Source organism: Notolabrus celidotus, chromosome 4, assembly GCF_009762535.1.
Source record: "Notolabrus celidotus isolate fNotCel1 chromosome 4, fNotCel1.pri, whole genome shotgun sequence".
Taxonomy (NCBI): domain Eukaryota; kingdom Metazoa; phylum Chordata; class Actinopteri; order Labriformes; family Labridae; genus Notolabrus; species Notolabrus celidotus.
The window spans coordinates 2619610-2640684 of record NC_048275.1 but is presented as its reverse complement, the minus strand read 5'-3'; the positions used below and the strand labels follow the sequence as shown (position 1 = coordinate 2640684).

The window sequence follows — 21075 nt, the reverse complement described above, 5'->3', positions numbered from 1 at the left end:
CCGTCTATCGAATTATCAAGAACTTCAAGGAGAGAGGTTCAATTGTTGCCAAACAGGCTCCAGGGCGCCCAAGAAAGTCCAGCAAGCGCCAGGACCGTCTCCTGAAGGTGTTACAGCTGCGGGATCGGGCCACCACCAGTGCAGAGCTTGCTCAGGAATGGCAGCAGGCAGGTGTGAGTGCATCTGCACGCATAGTGAGGCGAAGACTTTTGGAGGAAGGCCTGGTGTCAAGGAGGGCAGCAAAGAAGCCACTTCTCTCCAGTCAAAACATCAGGGACAGACTGATATTCTGCAGAAGGTACAGGGACTGGACTGCTGAGGACTGGGGTAAAGTCATTTTCTCTGATGAATCCACTTTCCCATTGTTTGGGGCATCTGGAGGAAGGCTTGTTCGGAGAAGACGAGGTGAGCGCTACCATCAGTCCTGTCTCTTGCCAACAGTGAAGCATCCTGAGACCATTCATGTGTGGGGTTGCTTTTCGGTCAAGGGAGTGGGCTCTCTCACAATCTTGCCTAAAAACACAGCCATGAATAAAGAATGGTACCAGAACGTCCTCCGAGAGCAACTTCTCCCTAACATCCAAGGGCAGTTTGGTGATGAAGAATGCCTTTTCCAGCATGATGGAGCACCTTGCCATAAAGCAAAAGTCATAACAAAATGGCTCGGGGAACAAAACATTAAGATTTTGGGCCCTTGGCCAGGAAACTCCCCAGATCTTAATCCCATTGAGAACTTGTGGTCAATCCTCAAGAGGCGGGTGGACAATCAAAAACCCACAAATTCTGACAAACTCCAAGCATTGATTATGCAAGAATGGACTGCCATCAGTCAGGATTTGGTCCAGAAGTTGATTGACAGCATGCCAGGGAGAATTGCAGAGGTCTTGAAAAAGAAGGGTTAACACTGCAAATATTGACTTATTGCATGAATTCTGTGTAATTCTCAATAAAAGCTTTTGATACTTATGAAATGCTTCTAATTGTATTTCATTATACCATAGACACATCTGACAAAAACACCTAAAAACCCTGAAGCAGCAGACTTTGTGAAAATGTAATATTTGTGTCATTCTCAAAACTTTTGGCCATGACTGTAGTCTAAAGGTAAAACAACACTCAGAATCTGCAGGTAAACAACAAACTGGATTGCTGAGTGAGGCTTAAGTTAGCAGGGCTAAAGCCCCACCATGCTACACATGCTGGACTGTGTCTGTAATGGTTGTAGCGACCATGATGTGAGTCTATACTTTCTTGGCTGCATAGATAAAGCCTTGAATTCAGCATTTAACCACCACCATGTTTAGTTTAGTTTAGTTTACTTTAGAAAACTTGAATGTTCTCCAAGAGGCATTTTGTGGTACAGCACAGCTTTAAAAAACACAACCACATGAAAGGTACATCAGACACACACAACAAAATGATCCAAACCACCCATAGTATCTGTTTCACTGTAGTAGTCATTGCTAGTCCAATTTAAACAACACTCACAGTTTAAATACAATAAATAAAATAACATGGGTGTACTTGAAGACAACCTTAATTAGATCACTTGTGCATCTTATTTAATTGAGTTATTGCCATGGGAATGAATGAGTTTTTAGCACGATGTGTTCTTATCTTTGGGTATCTGTACCTCCGGCCAGAAGGGAGTCGCTGAAACTCCACTGAGAGTGGGTGTAATGAGTCCATGCACACTTTGTCTGCCTTCACAGCCAGTCTGCTCAGGTACGGCTGCTGAAGGACAATTTTCCCCAATTTGTTTTTTTGTGTAATTTTAGCATTACCACACCAGCAAATTACACAATACTAAAGGATGCTTTCAATGAAAGATTAGTAAAATAGAGTTCAAATTGTGTTATCAACATTAAAATATCTGTTTCCTCAGAAAATACACTCGTTGTTGTCCTCTTTAAAAAATAGCATCCACACATCAGTCCCAGGAGAGTTTGTGATCTAAAATGAGACCAAGACACTTGTAGTCTGTCACCACCTCAATCTCCTCTCCTCTGAACCTAGCTAAGACAAAAGAGCTGGTCATTGATTTCAGATGTGAGGCTCCGCCCCCTGCTTCATCTAGGTTCAGAGTTAGGTGCGAGGCCTCACACCAGCTTACAAAGTCATTTGGTTTTCTTGGGCCAGAAGTGACCACACAAGAAAGAGAAAGAGAAGGTAAAAATTGACTAATGCAAATGTTAGAAAACAGTCAAAGTTGAGCACTTTTTATTTCAGTTAAAAAGGTAAAAAAGTTAAGTTGGTCTGCTAAGTGTGGCTACAGTTAGCAGAGCTAGCACCACCAGCCTTCAGTCCTCCTTGCAGGTTAGCGCCCTCATGCCTGTGCTGGTTCCTCATCCCTCTGGTGGATTGGTTCTATGTCAGTTTAACCAGACACAGTCAGCATAAAACTTTATCTCCATTTACTTGATCAACAAACTGACAAACTACCCAGCACACCCCCGGTCCCAACAAATGCTACCTCAGGACATTAAAAAACTGAACCAGGTCTAGTCTGAGTTCTTCTGTTTTTTACCAGAAACCTGGAGCAGAACCAGACTCTAGTTGAACAGCGTGTGCTGAGGCTGAGCTGGGTTTGTTTGAGAGAGATTGATGGAGACAAACAAATAGAGGAACAACTCTCTACTCTGATGTTCAGTCTAGACTGTAATCGCCTCTATCTGCTGGTGGAAGCTCTTTCCTGTTTGTGGCGTTATTACCATCAGCGCTTTGAAGGACTTTTTCTTCTTTTTCAGCTAAAAAACTCTTACTATTCTTTTTTACTCATTTTCAACTTTTCAACTTTTCAACAGATTGTTTATTTGTATTCGTATCATATATGTTCCTGGTTTTTATTACTTATTTATCTTTATAAGAGTAAAGTTAACACCCAAGTTTCTCCTCAGGGATTACTGACATGATTCTACCTCTGATATTTGAGATTAAATATATTAGAATAGAACAAAAATATTCAGCTGAATTAATTAGATACATGAAGACAGAATCAAGGAATGAGTGACAGTCATTTAATATTATATTTTAACTAGTTTTATATTTATCATAGTACTTTATTAATAATATATTCAAATATGATAAATTATATTGTTTTATATTATCATTATTATTCTTACAATTTTAAATTCATATTTAATATTATCATATTCTTATTAATTTTTAGTATTGTTGTTGCATTTATATTTCTTATTTTATATCATATTTTATATTATTTATCACATTTTTACTATATTTTGTATTTATATTGTTATTTATTTGAAATGTATATTTAATATTATTGTATTCTTATTTTATATTATTGTTTTTGCATTTATATTTTTATTTTATATCATATTTTATATTATTTATCACATTTCTACTATATTTTGCATTTATATAATTGCTTTATATTTTAAATTATGTTTTAAAATAATTTATATTGATATTATATTTTTATTATAATTTTATATTATATTATTTTTTTATTCTTTTTCATATTTTATAGAATATTAATAGAATATAATATCAAATTATTATTATTGTTTATATTATTACATTTTATATAATATTTATATTATATATTTATATTATTTTTGTATTTATTTGTTGTATTATCTGTTTTTTTTCTACCCTTCTAGTTGACTTACAAGTTGATTTTTTGCTGATGTTAGCCTTCTTTCTTTGTTGCCTTTCTAATGTTGTAATACCTGAGGGCTGTTATGTTAATCATTACTCATGTCCAGGCGTTGGATCATCTCCAAACAGCTTCTCCTCTTTGTTTTCAACATTTATTCAACACAAGTTTCGATCTCCTCATGTCTGTTGCAAAATGTCACCCTGTAAGAAAAGATACATTAGTGCATATCGTTTTCCCTCAAAGCTAGCAGGCCGTCTGTCTAGACTGGGTGGCTGTAACTGATACCTGCCGTCTGGCCAGCAGTGACATATTATATATTTTCAGGAGACAATCCCTGTATTTATGTATGAGTTAAATATGCCCAGGAGACTCCACTGGAGATTACATATCTGCAACCGGAGTGCTGGAGAGATTGACACACGGCTGTTAACTCGATTCAAACTTGATTAGGGCAAATTGAAGAATGAATGCTCCCTCTCTTTGAGCGAGGAGGGGGAGGGACGGCGCTGACAGGGTATCAGGACACAGAGCTTGAGGAGTGTGTTTTTAAAACGCTCAAAGTCTGCAGGGACAGGAGGGAGATACAGTTTATCCACAGCGGCTGTGTGTATGTTTTAACCTCTCTGTTAGATAAAAAACATGAAGATATCGAGCTGTATCAATCAAGAGGGCGGCTTCTCAGACCTGTGACGCTGCTCGTCCAGACAAACTGACCAGAGGGACCAGACATTCGGGCCACCCACGTCTACAACGGCCTTGCAACCTTACCTTCTGAAAGTGATTTAATTTCAAAAAGCCTTTCTGATATTCAGACTTGACTGGGTCACAAAATCGACACATTTCATTCTGCAAACACGTCACAGGAAGACTCACCAAAGCTGTTGAAACCAAACATTGTGAAGTGTTTGGCTGCAGGGCTTCAAGGTAGTGAAGGTTATTGATGACCTTGATTAGATGACAGGTGTTGAGCATCGCTGGAGGGAGCTTTCCTCCTAAATATTGTGACACCGGCTAATTCTGCAGTTGCTACACATTTTTAAAAAGTGAATATTGTGAGTTATTTCAGCTAGGATGTGCAGAGCAAAGTATTTGCAACTCGCCCTTCAGTGACTTCAAATCAGTGATTTTTCAGAAGTCAGGATGGAGATGCTGATGAGGTCACTTTGAGACATTTTCAGGAGCTTCTGCTTCTAAAATTGCTTGTCCCTAACAGCGTGAAGTCGTCCCTGTTGGGGGGACGATGAGTCTTAGAGGCAGGACATGATATCTAATGCATGCATCAAAAGCCACACTGTCATGATTACTAGTTAATGGCGCTATGATGCAATTTGTCAATACATAAAGAGGTAAAAAAAGCTGCTATCTACAGCCGGAGTAAACCTGGGAAAACACCAACCAATCCCTGCCATCAGGAGCCAAATGATGAGACCAATCAGATCCCGTCCTGCCGTTCTGCCCGCCTCCTGCAGAGCGTACACTTCATGTTTGTTTGTGTTTTTAACTTTCACTATGAGAATGTTTTGCTGAGGACCGGTTTGGAATCAGCGGCGCTCGTGCATGTGAGCGGGGGCGTCATCTTGGAGGAGCTGTAAGGGAAGGGGGGGAGGGGTTAGAAGGAGTCCTGAGGAAATGCTACATTCAAATTCATGCTAGTTTTCCATGGCTAGCAACCCTAGCTTTAATGCAGCGACTGTTCCACTTCATCAATCTGGGATCTTTGTATTCACTCCCTTTTGTGTCACTCTTCAGGATTTGCACCGGTCCAGTGATATGTCATCACCCTTGCTCACTCACTCATGGTTCCTGAATATTTCCTGCCATGTTCTGTCATCAAATCACCCTGACTTATTGCAGAAACTTTACTAGATGGCAGGCAGGGAACATTTCAGGAAGTTGTCAGGAGTTTTGTGCATGTGTGAATAAAGCTACACATCAGACTGAGAGGAGTTTGTTTTAACATCTTTATGACCATTCCAAGACAATAAGGCCATTTAGTTACTTCATATGACTACATGTATCTCAGACTGACAGTTTTATTTGTAATTTCAGTCTCAAACATGTTGTGTAAGGCAGACTATAACATGCTAATCCAAATGTGACCTGCTATGCTAACACGCTCTTGAAAAAAAAAGGGGTCTAAACATTCAAATAAGCTTCTTTTGAACTTCACTCAGGACCACTCTTGTCAAAGAATTAATGTGCATGCAGTACTTTATTTTTTGGCAGTATGTCTCTGTTCTGGGAGCTCCCTGTTCTTCCACCTGCGTACGTGGAATGCCAAAGCCTGAGGTATGCAGAGCACACCTCCTCTCGCTCTCACATTTTCAGTTGCCTGCCTGAACTCACGTTTATTTTTAAACCATTTTTTAATGCATAAAGAGACTCATTTTTAAAGCCATATATATATTTTTAATGCTTCACCCCACATTTTCAGAAGCTTTAAACGCACGCAGACTCAAACCCTGATTTTATAGTTGTAGTGTTTCTCTTTCTCCTATCTGTGGTCTGGTTCTACTTGAGTTAGTGCCCCCCCTCCCCTCCCCCTCTCTCTATTGTTAGTCTGTGTCTGAGGGACTGACACAGCTAACCACAATACACAATTTGTTTCAGTCTTAATGGTTTGCGTATATCACTTTGTCACACAGAATCTATTATGTTTCTCGGCGAGTCTGCATTGTGTTCTTGCAATCTTGTTTCATCCTGCGTCGGATCTCATTAAAGATGGAAGTGAAGATTAAACCACATCCTCATCCTGTGCTCACTGCAGCACCGGGCAGGAGACTTCCACTTCCCCTGTATTACTCATAAATAAGATTTAACGGGCAGTTCCTGCTTTGGCAAAAATACGGCTTGTTTGCTTTCGCCAATGAAGGGTGAACTTCATCAGACGAACTGACAGATGCCATATTATCAGGTCTTTACTATAGCTGGCTGAGAATATGCTCCGCTTTAGACCCAGACATGAATCATAGTGAGAATTATACATTCTGTACCACCTCTCTTAATGCTCTCCATCTGTGCTTTTGAATATTTCTTTCTACCTGTCTGCTGATTTCATTAACGTAGCTTTTTTATGAGAGGACCATGAAGCCAAATATCTCACAGAGCTCTGATAGAATCTGTATTTTTGCACATTTCGATGTCATCACTCGGACTGTCTTCACATGATTTATACTAAAGATAACCCTAAAAACAGGAGACTGTAGAGTGTTACAGCAGCAAAGTCTATCATGCAAACATTACAATAGAGAGCATGCAAAAATAGTAAATATTAAATTATGAGTATTTAAAGTTAAGCAGTGTATAGTAAGAAAAATATGTACATTATAATAATAAACTTTATTTATATAGCACTTTTCTGAGTTACAAAGTGTTTCACAGAAAGTAAACAATAATAATAGATATAAACAAAAGATAATAATTAAATAGAAAAATATATATATACATACATACACATACAATATGTATATACACATATACACATACATTTGTACACATACACATATATATACATATATACATGCACACAAAATAAGTGTATCGTTGTGTAAAAGTACATTTACAGTATTCTGACAAAGACAATATTAAAAGTAAGAAATATGCACAGACTAGCTTAAAGATTAAATATATTTTTTAACCTTTTTATCACTTTTATTCAAGAAATCTAAAAATCAAACATACATTTTTAACAGATTTGTTGACAAAATATACAAAACTAGTCAATCAAAAATATTTAAATGCAGAAACAACAGGAAATATTTATTTGCACATAAGCAGTTATTTTAATTCTGCACATGTTGTAGTTTATTTAACATTCTTATTTAAATGGATGAGCTCACTGGCAGTTTTAATGGACAAATCCATAGCAGCAGGGTTCTTGCTTGTGTAAGTGAGGATTCAGGGAAGGATCCATTGAAATGAGAAAGTGCAGAAGAAGTTTCACAGGGTTAAAAGCGTGTGATGTAGCCGTGTTGCACAGGCTTCTGCATGTTTTTTGGGATGGCGTTTTCTCTGAATGTGTCCAAAGTTTTGTTTCTCTGGTGTAGCAGAAGGAGAGTTAAGCCAATTAAACACTTTGGAGAGTTGAGACTGTAGTCCAGCTTCATAAATGATGAACACTGAGAGAGCCGGCGCTGCTCCTTTACTGGTGGCTCCTCAGTAATTAGAACTTCCATTAATGATCACAAAGTCCCTCTTCTTTGAAGTGCTGCTTTAATCCAGACAGTGTCACATTATTTCAGCGTATTCAGGGAGGAAGCTCAAAGACGCTAATCTGATGCCAAATCTTTAGCGCTGTGACGGTTATTATGCTGTGAAAAGATGCCTCCGTCTTGGCGTTTAATTAAAAAGATTGAGAGAATTTAGCTCTGCTTTCAATAATCTTATCACAGTTTGTGATTATTTTCTGGCTGCCATTTGTAGCTGGAGTCTTGTGCAGTGTGAAACTCCATGCATGGGAACTGCATCCTCCCTCTTATCAGCGTCCAAACTTCTTCAGATTTCTAAACGTTTGACGAATGAAACCGTGTGATGGACAGCGTTTTAGTCGGAGCGAGTCTACCTGTGCAGCTGCCCGTTCTGATCAGGTCGTTCATCCATCTCACCCTCCAAAGAGAATTGCATTTTAATCATGTGTGCTTTTAGCCATCTGTGGCTTCAGTTCTCTCTCTCTCTCTCTCTGCACAATGCACTCACAGTTACTATTTGTAGACGCACGGACAGGAGCTCTTTAGCTCGCTGCCTGGCTGGCTGAAGTAACCTTGGAATACAGATAGATCTCCGCCGCTTATAGAGGTCGCAGAGACGTTTCCATCCTTCACATGCTCAAAGAGACTCTCCAAACCAATGTTCCACAATTAGATTGTGTTTGTCAAACATGGCGCTGACTGACCTGTGGTATCTTTCGAACAGTTTGTCCTGTTAGCTGGTAAACACAGGAAAGGCGGGGGCCAGAGGGGCTGTGTAGTGGTGTGCCGGGACTCGGGACCTGTCCCTACTCATAGTCCCTGATCGGTTGGTGACAGGAAAGACTAGCTGAGGTTAATTCTGGAAAAAGGATATATCACAGAGCGGTGGCACCCAATGCATTTCAAATGATGTGTCCTTGGGATGCAAGGTTACTGCTGAGTCTCTCTCTCCTCTGGTTGGAAGCAGCCGCAGTAACTGTAGGCATTATTGAATGCTCCTGACAACACAGAGGTCTTGTTGACTTGTGCAGAGTGTGTGGCTACACGGAAGGTCTGTCTGCCCTCTGACATTTCATCTGAATTAATTTTCCAAAGCGTGTTTTGTTTGTTGTGACTCAACTCATTAAGAGAAACAGCTTTTTTGTTTCCTTAACCAGCATTCAGAGCAGCAGTCTGAGGGACAGCTGGCTGATTTAATGACTAACAACACTGAGGGTAGAGCTGCTTCTTCTGCCTTATTAGATACAGGGAGACGGGAGAGTGATGCAGCTAGTTCTTTATTCAACACTGTGAAAAACTGCAGCTTGATGGCTGAAGACTGTTGCAAAAGGAGCAGCTATAGCATCATGCATGGTTGTTGTTTTCTGCACTGGGTTGCAGCAGCTCTGCGTGAGTTCAGACGTAGACTACTTTGAATGTAATTTCTAATTCAGGATGGAGTTTAAACTGGACTAACGTTTAGTGGTTGCACCAGCTGAGATAGTTCCAATCATCTTAAATTTTACACCTCGCTCTGAGTCGGTGTGAAGTCCTCTGAAACAGACCGGCTGTCATGGCGCTCTGTTTTTAAAAATGGGATCATTTAAAGGATGAGGAGAAGCAGAGAGTTTTACCTGTCCTGATGAGTCAGCAACACGCTCCCCATGTTAGATTACATGAGTAATTTTAACTCACACTTTAGTTTTCTGGAGCCGAGATAATCCCCGTGCATCTGCACAACATTAGAGTACCGTTATATTAATGTACCGTATGTTGTAGTTCACAATTTCACCACTAGATGTCTTTGTTGTTATTTTACACTGCAGATTAATTATCACCACATCAACATGCTTTGTCATATTTAACTTGATATGTTGCTGTTAGTTGTGATTAGCCGTTAGCTTGTTTAGAGGCAATGCAGCTAACGGGAGTTAGCACTCAAACACCCCATTAAGAAAAAAGCTGTTCACTGATCGTCCAAACCAATTAAAACCTCAAATCTGCAACAATGCTTTCATTAGTTTGGACGTTCTTAAGTTGCAAACTAACTCGTTTCTACTTGTGGTTTACGATGGACTTGACATCCTAACTTAGGACTCAACTGATGCAGAGCTGGTGCAACAGGTCACAGGTGTTTAAGTCGGTTTATGTGGTGTAAAGATAATGTCTTCTTTGGGTGGCAGTTGTCTCATCACTATCACCGCTCCCTCTCTCTCTTATTCTCCTCTATCCCTCTTTCAAGACCCAACACGGTCTCAGCAGACGTGTGTCTAACATGAGTCTGGTCCTGCTGGAGGTTTCTGCCTGTTAAAGGAAGTTTGTCCTCTCCGCTGTAACTAGCTAAATACTGTGAGGTGTGATGCTCATGGTGGATTAAGGTGGGGTCAGACTGAGTCTGATCCTGTCTTGGTGTTGGGTCTCTGTTCATAATTTGACATAGAGTGGTCTAGACCTGCTCTGTTTGTAAAAGAGTCTTGAGATAACGTTTGTTGTGATTTGGCGCTATACAAATAAAGATTGATTGATTGATTGATTGACTGAGTTGGGGCCGATGGATGGGTCAAACAAACACTTCATCCAGCAATGCTCCAGCCAAAGTTACATGCACATATATCTAAAAGTACTTATTTGAACCCAGAGCTGAATTGTTTTGTGTTTTAAAGTAGCAAAGAAAGTCAGAACCATGTGATTTTAAAGTCTTAACCAAACCAAGTAGATTTTGTTCTTAAAGCTCCTGGGAGGAACTTTGCGTTTGTGTTGTTTTTGGCTCCCCTTGTGGACAAAGTGGTCTTTGCTGACTTTATTCTGCACATGTGTAACAGTCAAATATATTGTAGGCCTTAAATCGTAGCTGTGGAATTTGTGGAAAAATATGCTGCTTGCAGATAATCACTCGGTCTGCTCTCCACACCTCAGGCGTTGCTGTTCCACGTACGCAGGTGGAAGGGCAGGGAACACCCAGAACAGAGCTGTATCACCAAATCTAAGTTATGGAATGCAAATATTAATTCTCTTTGGTCTGAGTCAGTACTAGCATAGTTGATCCTGGATGCTACGTTTGTGGCATTGTTCCCTTTCTGTACCTGCCGTGTCTCACAGCACACCTCAAAGTTTCCTCCTGGGTTACATAACCATCCTCCCCCTGCTCTGTTTCTCAAAGCTCGTTCCCTGCCTGTGAAATGTCACTGCCGTTTTGATTCCAGCATTAAAAAAGCGAGCATGCTGTGTTACACTGAATAACACAATATAAGTCTTGCGTTTTCCCGTCTTACCTCGTAGGTTGTTAGTGAGAAAAAGACTCGGCTCTGTGTGTTTGATTCTGGTGGAGCTCTTCTCTGCAAACAGCAGAATTAATCCTCTGCTTCTGTCAGTTTCTCTCCTTCCTTTATTTTTGGCCTCCCAATCTGAATTACAAACAAATCCTCTACACCTTCCTCAGCTTTTATTTTACCACTTCTTGTTTGATTTTATGCAGACTACCTTTACAGGCTGTCTGGAGCTTTCATTTCATCCTCTTGCGAGTCGGCTGCTTTTTCAGGGCCAGGTTGGTGTTTTTCTTTGTTTCTACCTCCCCATCTGACAGAGATTTCTGTTATCCTAGCGTGAGAGTTAGGGTGGATTTATATTATTTTACACTGAGATTCTTGTCTTAAGGAAACGTCCAGTCAAGGCCATTAAAAATGAGTATTTAATGCGAGGCTATTCACACTGATTTCCCTTAGCATGCTGTGTTTTTCTTTTCATTTATCAAACCGAGTGCAAGGAAAAGGAATTATAAAGAGTAGTGGTTAAATAAATCTTCAGGTGCCTCCCTCTGTGTTTTCTTCTCTGCTAACAGTCAGCCTCACAGTTAATCTCAGTATGTGCGCCTCAAAAATCCTTTATTTTTGTCAGCATGTGTAAAAGCCACATAAATTGGCTCTCCAGAAGTGACAGGCCCCCTCACAATGTAACTGTGTGGTGGTGTGATTTAGTGTTTGATTGGTGTTTTGGAGCTGCCAAAGTGAAGCAGCTCTCTGTTCGCTGCCCCGCCTCCCATTGTAGAGGCTCTCACACAGGAACACTAAAGTTGACAGACTCATGCTAAAATACAAGTTACACAGGCTTCACTTTCTCGGTGTTGCCCACAGTTTCTGGCTGCTGTCCTCTAATAGTAGATGTGAACTTTTGAGTTAGTGCTATTTGAGAAAGACGCTGGTGTGTACTAGAAGTACAGCAGGCAATTTAACACTTGTTTAAATAATTCTCAAATCAAATGAATAAATAAATGAAACAAAGAAAGAACTATTACATCTTAATCCTTCATTCTTTTTAAACTTCAAGACCAGTCTTCTGTCTTTTTTGTCATCACATTGTAAGTTTGCTCAGTTCATCATTATGCAACATTACATGCTGTGTGGGGGGAACCTCAATCTGACTACAGGGGAAGAATTGTTCATATGATTCTGTAAAAATGATCAAAAACTTAATGAACTAAATTATTTCTAATTATATGATGTGATAGATGATTCCATTCAATATCATTCCATTACATCTGATACCATTCCATTTCATTTCCATACCATACCCTACCATACCATACCTTTCCTTTCCTTTCCTTTCCTTTCCTTTCATTCATTTCCTTTCCTTTCCTTTCCTTTCCTTTCCTTTCCTTTCCTTTCCTTTCCATTCGATTGGATTCGATTCGATTCCTTTCCTTTCCTTTCCTTTCCTTTCCTTTCCTTTCCTTTCCTTTCCTTTCCTTTCCTTTCCTTTCCATTCGATTCGATTCCTTTCCTTTCCTTTCCTTTCCTTTCCTTTCCTTTCCTTTCCATTGGATTGGATTCCTTTCCTTTCCTTTCCTTTCCTTTCCTTTTCATTTCATTTCATGTCTTTCCTGTCCATTCCATTCGATTCCATTCCTTTCCTTTCCTTTCCTTTCCATTCCTTTCCTTTCCTTTCCTTTTCATTTCATGCCCTTTCCTGTCCATTCCATTCGATTCCATTCCATACCTTTCCTTTCCTTTCCTTTCCTTTCATTTTGTTTCCTTTTTTCCTTTTCCTTTCCATTTTTCCATTCCATTTCCATTTCCTTTCCTTTCCTTTCCTTTCCTTTCCTTTCCTTTCCTTTTCCTTTTCCTTTCCTTTTCATTTTCATGTCCTTTTCCTTCCATTCCATTCGATTCCTTTCCTTTCCTTTCCTTTCCTTTCCTGTTCCATTCCATTCGATTCCATTCCTTTTTTTCCTTTCCTTTTCCTTTCCTTTCCTTTTCCTTTCCTTTTTCCTTTCCATTTCCTTTTCCTTTCCTTTCCTTTCTTTTCCTTTCCTTCCTTTCCTTTCCTTTCTTTTCCTTTCCTTTCCTTTCCTTCCTTTCCTTAACTCCTCTCCACTCCATTTGATACCTTCAATCCAATTCGACCCGATCTGGTACGATACTATAGGATATCATTTGATTGGATAAGATAGGATTCACAGTGTTTTCCTTTTAGATAAATTGAATTATGATCTTGTTTCTTTAAGCGACTCTAAAGTCATATTTATAAAAAACAAAACAAAGTGAGAATATTTTTTTGTGATGCAACACGTGAACATAATTCTTCATTTAGGGCACACATGTTCCACATGTGACTACACCATAAAGAATATTATTGACTCTTATCCTACACCACAGAAATATTAGTAACACCACACCATGGCTCCTTCAACCTTTGAGCTGAGGGTTGGAACACATTATCAGGATATGAGGCATTTAAAGAGACTCCTAAGATATGAAGCATGCTGTGTCTGACTTTCTTCTGTTATAATGCAGAGTGGAAGGCGTTAAACCTTATCAGTAAGAAGGTTGTTTATTCTCACAGAGAAACCCTAAAGTCACACTGATGTTAGCTCCTTTACTCACTGAGCTTAAACCCTTTTCATCAGCACATCAGAGGGGGAAAATCTTGGGTAGATCTTTGCTTCAGCATGAAACCCAACATTAGCATGGTAACAGTGTTTGTGTGAGTGTGAGTGTGTGTGAGTGTGTGTGTAAGTTGGGGGTTCAGCGATGTAATAAAGAGCTTGGAGGCGAGCCAATTAACGGCTGCAATTAAGCAGCACAGTAAAGTTCAGCAGGAGGACGGCAATATCATTTAGAGAGATATAACCATTGTCAATCTATTCTCCTAGTTAAGTTTCCCCATGATGACTATTTAATTCTCTCAGCCGGCAACATGTCTGTCAATTATTCAGTCGGATGTGGTTGGATATGTTTGTCATTCTCCTCAGTGTGTGGAGGAACAATTACAAACGCAGATACACACAATTAGAGCCAATTTAGATAGACAGATAGACAGACAGATAGATAGATAGATAGATAGATAGATAGATAGATAGATAGATAGATAGATAGATAGATAGATAGATAGATAGATAGATAGGATGAGCTGATGTGTAAATGCAGCAGGTAAAAGTCACAGAGTTCAACTGAAGCCACATTATGAAGCTCTCTGTACTTTTTTTCTGCACGGCATGTCTTCCATTTATTATGTGAATACATCCAGCTGCACGTAGCATTTATTTTTAAAAAGCCTATAAATGAAATCCTCTTGGATCTATTGTAAACACCACACAGTGACTAATGCAGCATCCTTTCTTACATGATGTTCAGGCCCTCAGCGGCTTCTATCCTTTCATGTAAGGGTGGTTTTAACAGGTCATCAGGTTGAACACCATTAAAAGATTGACATCAGACTGGGTAGTAAAGTAGAGACCCCCCCCCCCAAAAAAAAAATATATATATTTATTGATTTTCACATAGAAAAATAATCATTTCCAAAATTAAATGTTGGTACATTTTCCTTTTTTTCTCCTCCAGAAACACACAACCCTCCAGATCAACCAGACAGAACTCCCTAAATGGAGAACATAAGACAAAAATCAAGCATATTAAGAATAAACAGATGAAAAGTAAAATCTAAACATACTAAGACACACCATGGCGATGCTCAATCTAAAGATATACAGCAAACTGAGCTGTTGACATAAGATAAAAAAGGATCCCAGATTATTTGAAAGATATGAGCTTTACCTCTCAGGGTCAGCCTAAGCTTAATCCAGCTCGAGTGGGGAGGAGGGACAGAGGACTTCCAATTCAACAATATCAATGTTCAAGCCAACAGAGTCATAAAAGGTAACATGTCCTTCTTGGCTGGAGAAAGATCAGATAGAGGAGGAGACACTAAAGTAGAGAGTCTTAGACGCATGAATCTAAGAGTATAGCTTCCATTTGAATTGGAAATAATGTCCTGAAGGTTTAGTAAGATCTTTCTAGTATTTAATGAATTGGATAAACTGACCTCAGGTGTTTATTATCAATACAATGTAATACATCCTGCAACTCATCCTCGTGCTGCACACACAGCATGAGCTATGTTTTTTAACTGCAGCAGGTGTTCTGAGCACTCCTCAGTTTGGTTTCTATCATTGATTTTCAGAGCTTAGTTTTGATTTAACATCAGATCAATCTTAATTAAGCGTCTCACTGACAGCTCTCAGGGTTTATGTAACTCACTGTTAGTGGCCTAATGAAAGGAATGTTTCTGATTGGCGTGTCTTCTGCTTTTTACTGTTATATTGATTTTAATGTGGTTTTGTTATTTTATTCATTTTAACTGTTTATTTTATTTTTTATTTATTTATTCATTTATTTTTTAATATATCTTCTCAGTTTTATTGATATTTTTAGCCTTGATTTTATTTCCAACTCTTATCCTTACCCTTTTAAAATTAACTATCTATACTCTTAATATTAACTTGATGCTTTATATTATTTTAATTACACATATTTCATTATTGGTGGTGTGCATTAGTCTCTATTTTAAAATCCATTTTTGTTTTTTAATTTGTCTTGCCATTATTTTATTTCTTCTCCGCTTGATTGATTAATTGATTCAGTTTTTGTCGTCTAATCTTAAATCAGAAAACTTAAAGCTCCTCTGTGGTGCTTTTGTTGATTTTCGGACCCCCTGAACACAAAAAGAGACCTCTTATCTCTTTGCTGATTTTGTCCTGATCAAGTGTAAGAAGTGTTTTCTTTTAACTTTGCAACAGTCATTTATTTTCATCACTTATAATTCTGCAGCATGCCGTTAATCACCTCGTGTGTCACCTACCCCCCGGCAGTGATTTAAAGCATTCAAAACAACACCATAGAAACAGTCAGTGTTCAATCAATCAATCAATCAATCAATCTTTATTTGTATAGCGCCAAATCACAACAAACGTTATCTCAAGATGCTTTTACAAACATAAGAGGTCTAGACCGCTCTATGTCAAAATATGAACAGAGACCCAACACCAAGACAGGATCAGACTCAGTCTGACCCCACCTTAATCCACCATGAGCATTGCACCTCACAGTATTTAGCTAGTTACAGTGGAGAGGACAAACTTCCTTTAACAGGCAGAAACCTCCAGCAGGACCAGACTCATGTTAGACACACATCTGCTGAGACCGAGTTGGGTCTGGAAAGACAGATAGAGGGGAGTAAGAGAGAGAGGTGATAGTGATGAGACGAGTAGTAGAAGCTGTTGCCGCTGGTGTCCAGCACGTCCGTATCAGCTGGAGTCCAGATCGTCCGCAGCAGGAGGACGTCTACGGCAGCTCAGAGGAACCTACGAGACAAGGGAGCTCAGGGACTCCAGAAAGGTCTATGGTTAGTAACTTTAATGGGACAGGCAGAGTTAAAGTAAGTGATGAAGGGGTTGGGGGGAAGGGGGTGAGCTAGGATCCCAGTGTGTCAGTGTGCCAGTTCCCCCGGCAGTCTAGGCCTATAGCAGCATGACAAAAGCTGGTCTAAGCCTGATCCAGCTCTAACTATAAGCTTTATCAAAAAGGAAAGTTTGAAGCCTACTCTTAAAAGTAGAGAGGGTGTCTGCCTCCCGGACCCTGACTGGTAGATGATTCCAAAGGAGAGGGGCCTGATAACTGAAGGCTCTACCTCCCATACTACTTTTAGAGATTTTAGGTACAACTAGCAAGCCTGCATGTTGGGAGCGTAGAGTTCTAGAGGGGTGATAGGGCACTATGAGCTCTTTAAGATATGAGGGTGCCTGATATTTAAGGGCTTTGTAGGTTAAAAGAAGGATTTTAAATTCTATTCTACAGTGTTGATGCTGAGGCTCTTGTTTGATTTTGTAGGTCAAAAAGAGGCATCAACTATAACTTCAGTCTGCTTCAGATACATCTAAAAACTCCTCACAGTGGCTTTAAACACACTGTTTATGTCTGCATGTTAATGTGGGCGGAGTCAGGTAGCTGTCAATCAAAGTGTGATCATGAGATTCTTGCTTTAATTTTGTTCTAGATTTCTATAGATGCTGAATGAGACACTAAACTTATCAGTCATGCATTTCTACTGCTCTAATCCAAATGTGCAGTGGGTTTGGACAGGATGAGTGCCATGGGCGTGTGTTTTTTTCCATTCAGCAGAACAGTCCCATAAATCCAGATTCAGCAGCCACAGATGGTATCAGCTCAACTGATGTATACAAATGATTCTTAAAGCAGAGCTCCACACAGCGCAGAGATGTTGAAGGAGAAACGTCTTGCCAATTCACCGTTTCATCCAAGCTTGGATTTATTTGGTGACGCTGCCAAGAGGCAAACTGTCTGCCTGTCTGATTGTGTAATTCCCAGAGTGTCAGCGCTGTGTTTTACCATTTCATAGGCTGCCTTTCTACAACTCTGTGAATAAGCAATTGAAGCAGGTTGTCTTTTTGTTTTGTTCTAACAAAAGGCAGCGGATACCGGGCGAGCAGGAAATTATCCATAGGGATTCTGGGTTTGAATAAAAACACAGATGCTTTTTTTTGAAGATGCAGAGAAGTGGAGATGTGTGATCCATAGGTGCTGCAGAGGAGAGAAACTCAGAACAATATCACGGTGTTATCGCTGCACACCGTGACATTTCTGTATCTAAGCTAATTCCAGCATTGTTCAAAAGGCGGGAACGGAGACTCTTGTGCTTGCTTCTGCTGTTTGAGCACAAAAGTGTTTACAAGGTACAACATGTAACAGAGAGATAAGAGGGGAATCAACGCACGCCTGACGGTCAACTCTCTCGCTGTATGAGGTGTTGTGATTGTCGGGTAGAGAACTCAAAACTGTATCAGCTCCAGCTCTCTCTTTAAAAGCTCATTTGAAGAGCGGTGTTCTTTTGTTCCTGCTGAAAGTGTGATCTGTGAGCGGGACAGCTACGACGAGCGCGCCCAATCCCAGACAGTCTTTGAGGTGCAAAACTGTTTTATTTCCACTACAAAGCATGAGAAATAAATAACCGCCTCAAAGTAAATACCTCCCATTATGATCAAACTATTACATCTGTCACTTTTAATGTTAATCTAGGTATGATTATTTATGAGATCATCTCCTACAAGAAGAGCTGGCTTATCTTTTTGTAAAGCTTTCATCATGAATTTCAGTCGACTGAACTGACACGTCTTCATTTAGACTGCGTTACGCCGCTTTTTAAGAGCGGCACTTTCTTCAAGAGCGAAAGAAAAGTCTGATCATGTTGTAGTAGTTTTGAGATGTAATGTGCTGAGTTTTTAGTTTAAAGTGCTGTATGTGCAATATTTCATAATATGATGGAGTAAGGCTGTAATGCTCTACTACCTGGATGTAAACAAACACAGTTGACAGATGTTGCCATATCAATCAATCAGACTTTATTTATAAAGAGCTTTTCATACAAAGATATTGTAACACAGTGCTGTACCTTGGTGTAATCATAGACTCAGACCTTCATTTCAGCAGACACATTAAGACCATTACAAAGTCCGCCTACTATCACCTTAAGAATATATCAAGGATTAAAGGACTCATGTCTCAGCAGGATGCAGAAAAACTCCTCCATGCATTTATCTTTAGCAGACTAGACTACTGTAACGGGGTCTTTACAGGACTCCCTAAAGAGTCCATCAGACTGCAGCTCATACAGAATGCTGCTGCTCAAGACCACATCACTCCAGTTCTTAGATCTCTACACTGGCTTCCTGTCTGTCAGAGAATAGACTTTAAAATCCTGCTGATGGTTTATAAAGACCTGAATGGTTTTAGGCTGATCTGCTGCTACTTTATGAACCATCTGGACCTCTGAGGTCATCAGGTACTGGTCTGCTTTCAGTCCCGAGAGTCAGAACGAAACATGGTGAAGCAGCGTTTAGTCATTATGCTCCACATATCTGGAACACACTCCCTGAAAGCTGCAGGTCTGCTCCAACTCTCACCTCTTTAAAATCAAAGACTAAGACTTTTTTATTTAACACTGCCTTCCTATCTTAGATTATTTTAACTCACTTTAAATTAACATTTTAATGTAATTTTTAATATATTTCTAATGTTCCTTTTCTTTTCTGTTTTATCATATTTGTCCTTTTAATTGTGTTCTTTTATGCCTGTCTGAATGTTTCCATTAATGTTTTAATGTAAAGCACATTGAGTTCAGCCCTCATGTATGAAATGCACTTTACAAATAAAGCTGCCTTACAAAAAAAATAAACTCAACCCAGCCCTGACCCAAAACCCACCCACAATCCTAAAGTGAAGAACACAATATATGCAATAATAATAATGAAAACAATGAAAATAAAATAAATAAATACAAATTTTAAAAAAAATAACAAGTTGTTGAACAAACTGAGGAAACGCTTTTTCATTTTCATTGTCTATTTTTAAACTGTCACTGCACTACCTGCACTGTGTACATAGACTGTTTTTATAAAACTGTATTTTATTATATTTTATTGTATTTTATATTTAAATTTTAGATATTTAAAAGCTGGAAGAGAGAAACAGCATCTCGTTTTTCCTGTATGTCTCGTATATACAGTGAAAATTGACACTAAAAACCTTTGAATCTTGAATGATATCTTAAAGAGGAAACACTGGAGGTAAAATAAAATGTTAAAACTCAACACAAGAAATTAAAATCACCAAAATAAAACAAATTACTAAGATAATAAAACACTAAAATATTAAACCATTAAAATAAAATAAGATGCTATACTTAAAATTAATAAATAAATAAAACAAATTACTAAGATAATAAAATACTAAAATATTAAACCATAAAAGGAAAATAAGATGCTATACTAAAAAAGAATAAAAAGTGACTAAAATTTGAACTAGATGATGAATAAATAAATAAATAAAACTGTTATAAGAATAAAACTCAGTTTAAGGTGAGACTAAAAAAAAATATATATATGTTCTTTCATAGTTTTGATGTCTTCAGTATTAAACTATGATGTTGTTGATGATGAAAATAACTAAGATAAATAAAAACCATTGAATGAGAAGGTGTCCAAACTTTTGACTGGTAGTGTACATAATAAAATCTTAATTATTATGATAAATCCATAATTTTGTGAGTCCAAGTCCTCATATTTGGATAACAAACTCTGAGCTGCAGCTGTTGTTGTGTTTACTAGCTGAATAGCTGAGGCTTTTTTTTGGCCTCCTGTTTTTGTACTTTAACAAATGTCTTTGAGTTATAAAGAGGCAGATCACAATTTTTCAGAGCCTTAGTTGTTGTTGTTGTAGAATGGTTTATTTTGTCCCACAAACAGTTTGAAGAAAGTTCTGTTTAAATCCTGAAGATTTCCAGATTCAAAAATGAGAGAAAGAAGTTAATCCCTGCATTTAAGGAAGCTGCATCTGTAAATCTTTGCAGACTCCTCCTGCAGCAGGTTTGCAGTTTTTGTAGTTTTATTCTGCAAACTGAAGGATGTAATTTGTGACTTTTAGATTCCTGATGCAGTTTGTTTATAGTAATTGTGTGCATTAACACGGAGAGAAGAATCACGTACATGCAGGCTGAAAAAGCGGAATGATTTGGACTCTTTCAATAACCTGCCTCCTTTAATTAACACACAACCCATTTCACTCTCCACGCTCACTAAGCAGAGAGATAGATGCCTTCATGGAGAGATGTTTTTGTCTCTATGGGAACTGGAATAATATCATGCATCTCCTCTGGACTTGTGATTTAGTTACTCCACTCTGGCTGCTGTTGGAACTCCGAGGTGATCGGTCTCTGCGACTTAAAGAAAGCCGCTCTGCAGCCAGACCTTACTTCACACATGACCTCAACTCTCACACCTCGGTGATCAAATAGACGATGGTGGGAATGCATTCTCTTAAGTGCCAGTTAAGTGCATTTGACTAAGGAAGTAAGAGAAGTTAAAATACAGTTAGTGTTAAAGAAAAAAGACAATGCACTCTTCCTTAATGCAATGTTCTGCACTTAAGCTGTATGGAGTCG

The 21075-nt window shown here is 38.9% G+C and overlaps 1 protein-coding gene across 1 annotated transcript in view; it reads left to right on the top strand.

Moving 5' to 3' along the window:
• macrod2 (mono-ADP ribosylhydrolase 2) overlaps positions 1–21075 on the top strand; it is a 420924-nt gene that overhangs the window by 224853 nt on the left and 174996 nt on the right. The window lies entirely within an intron of this gene.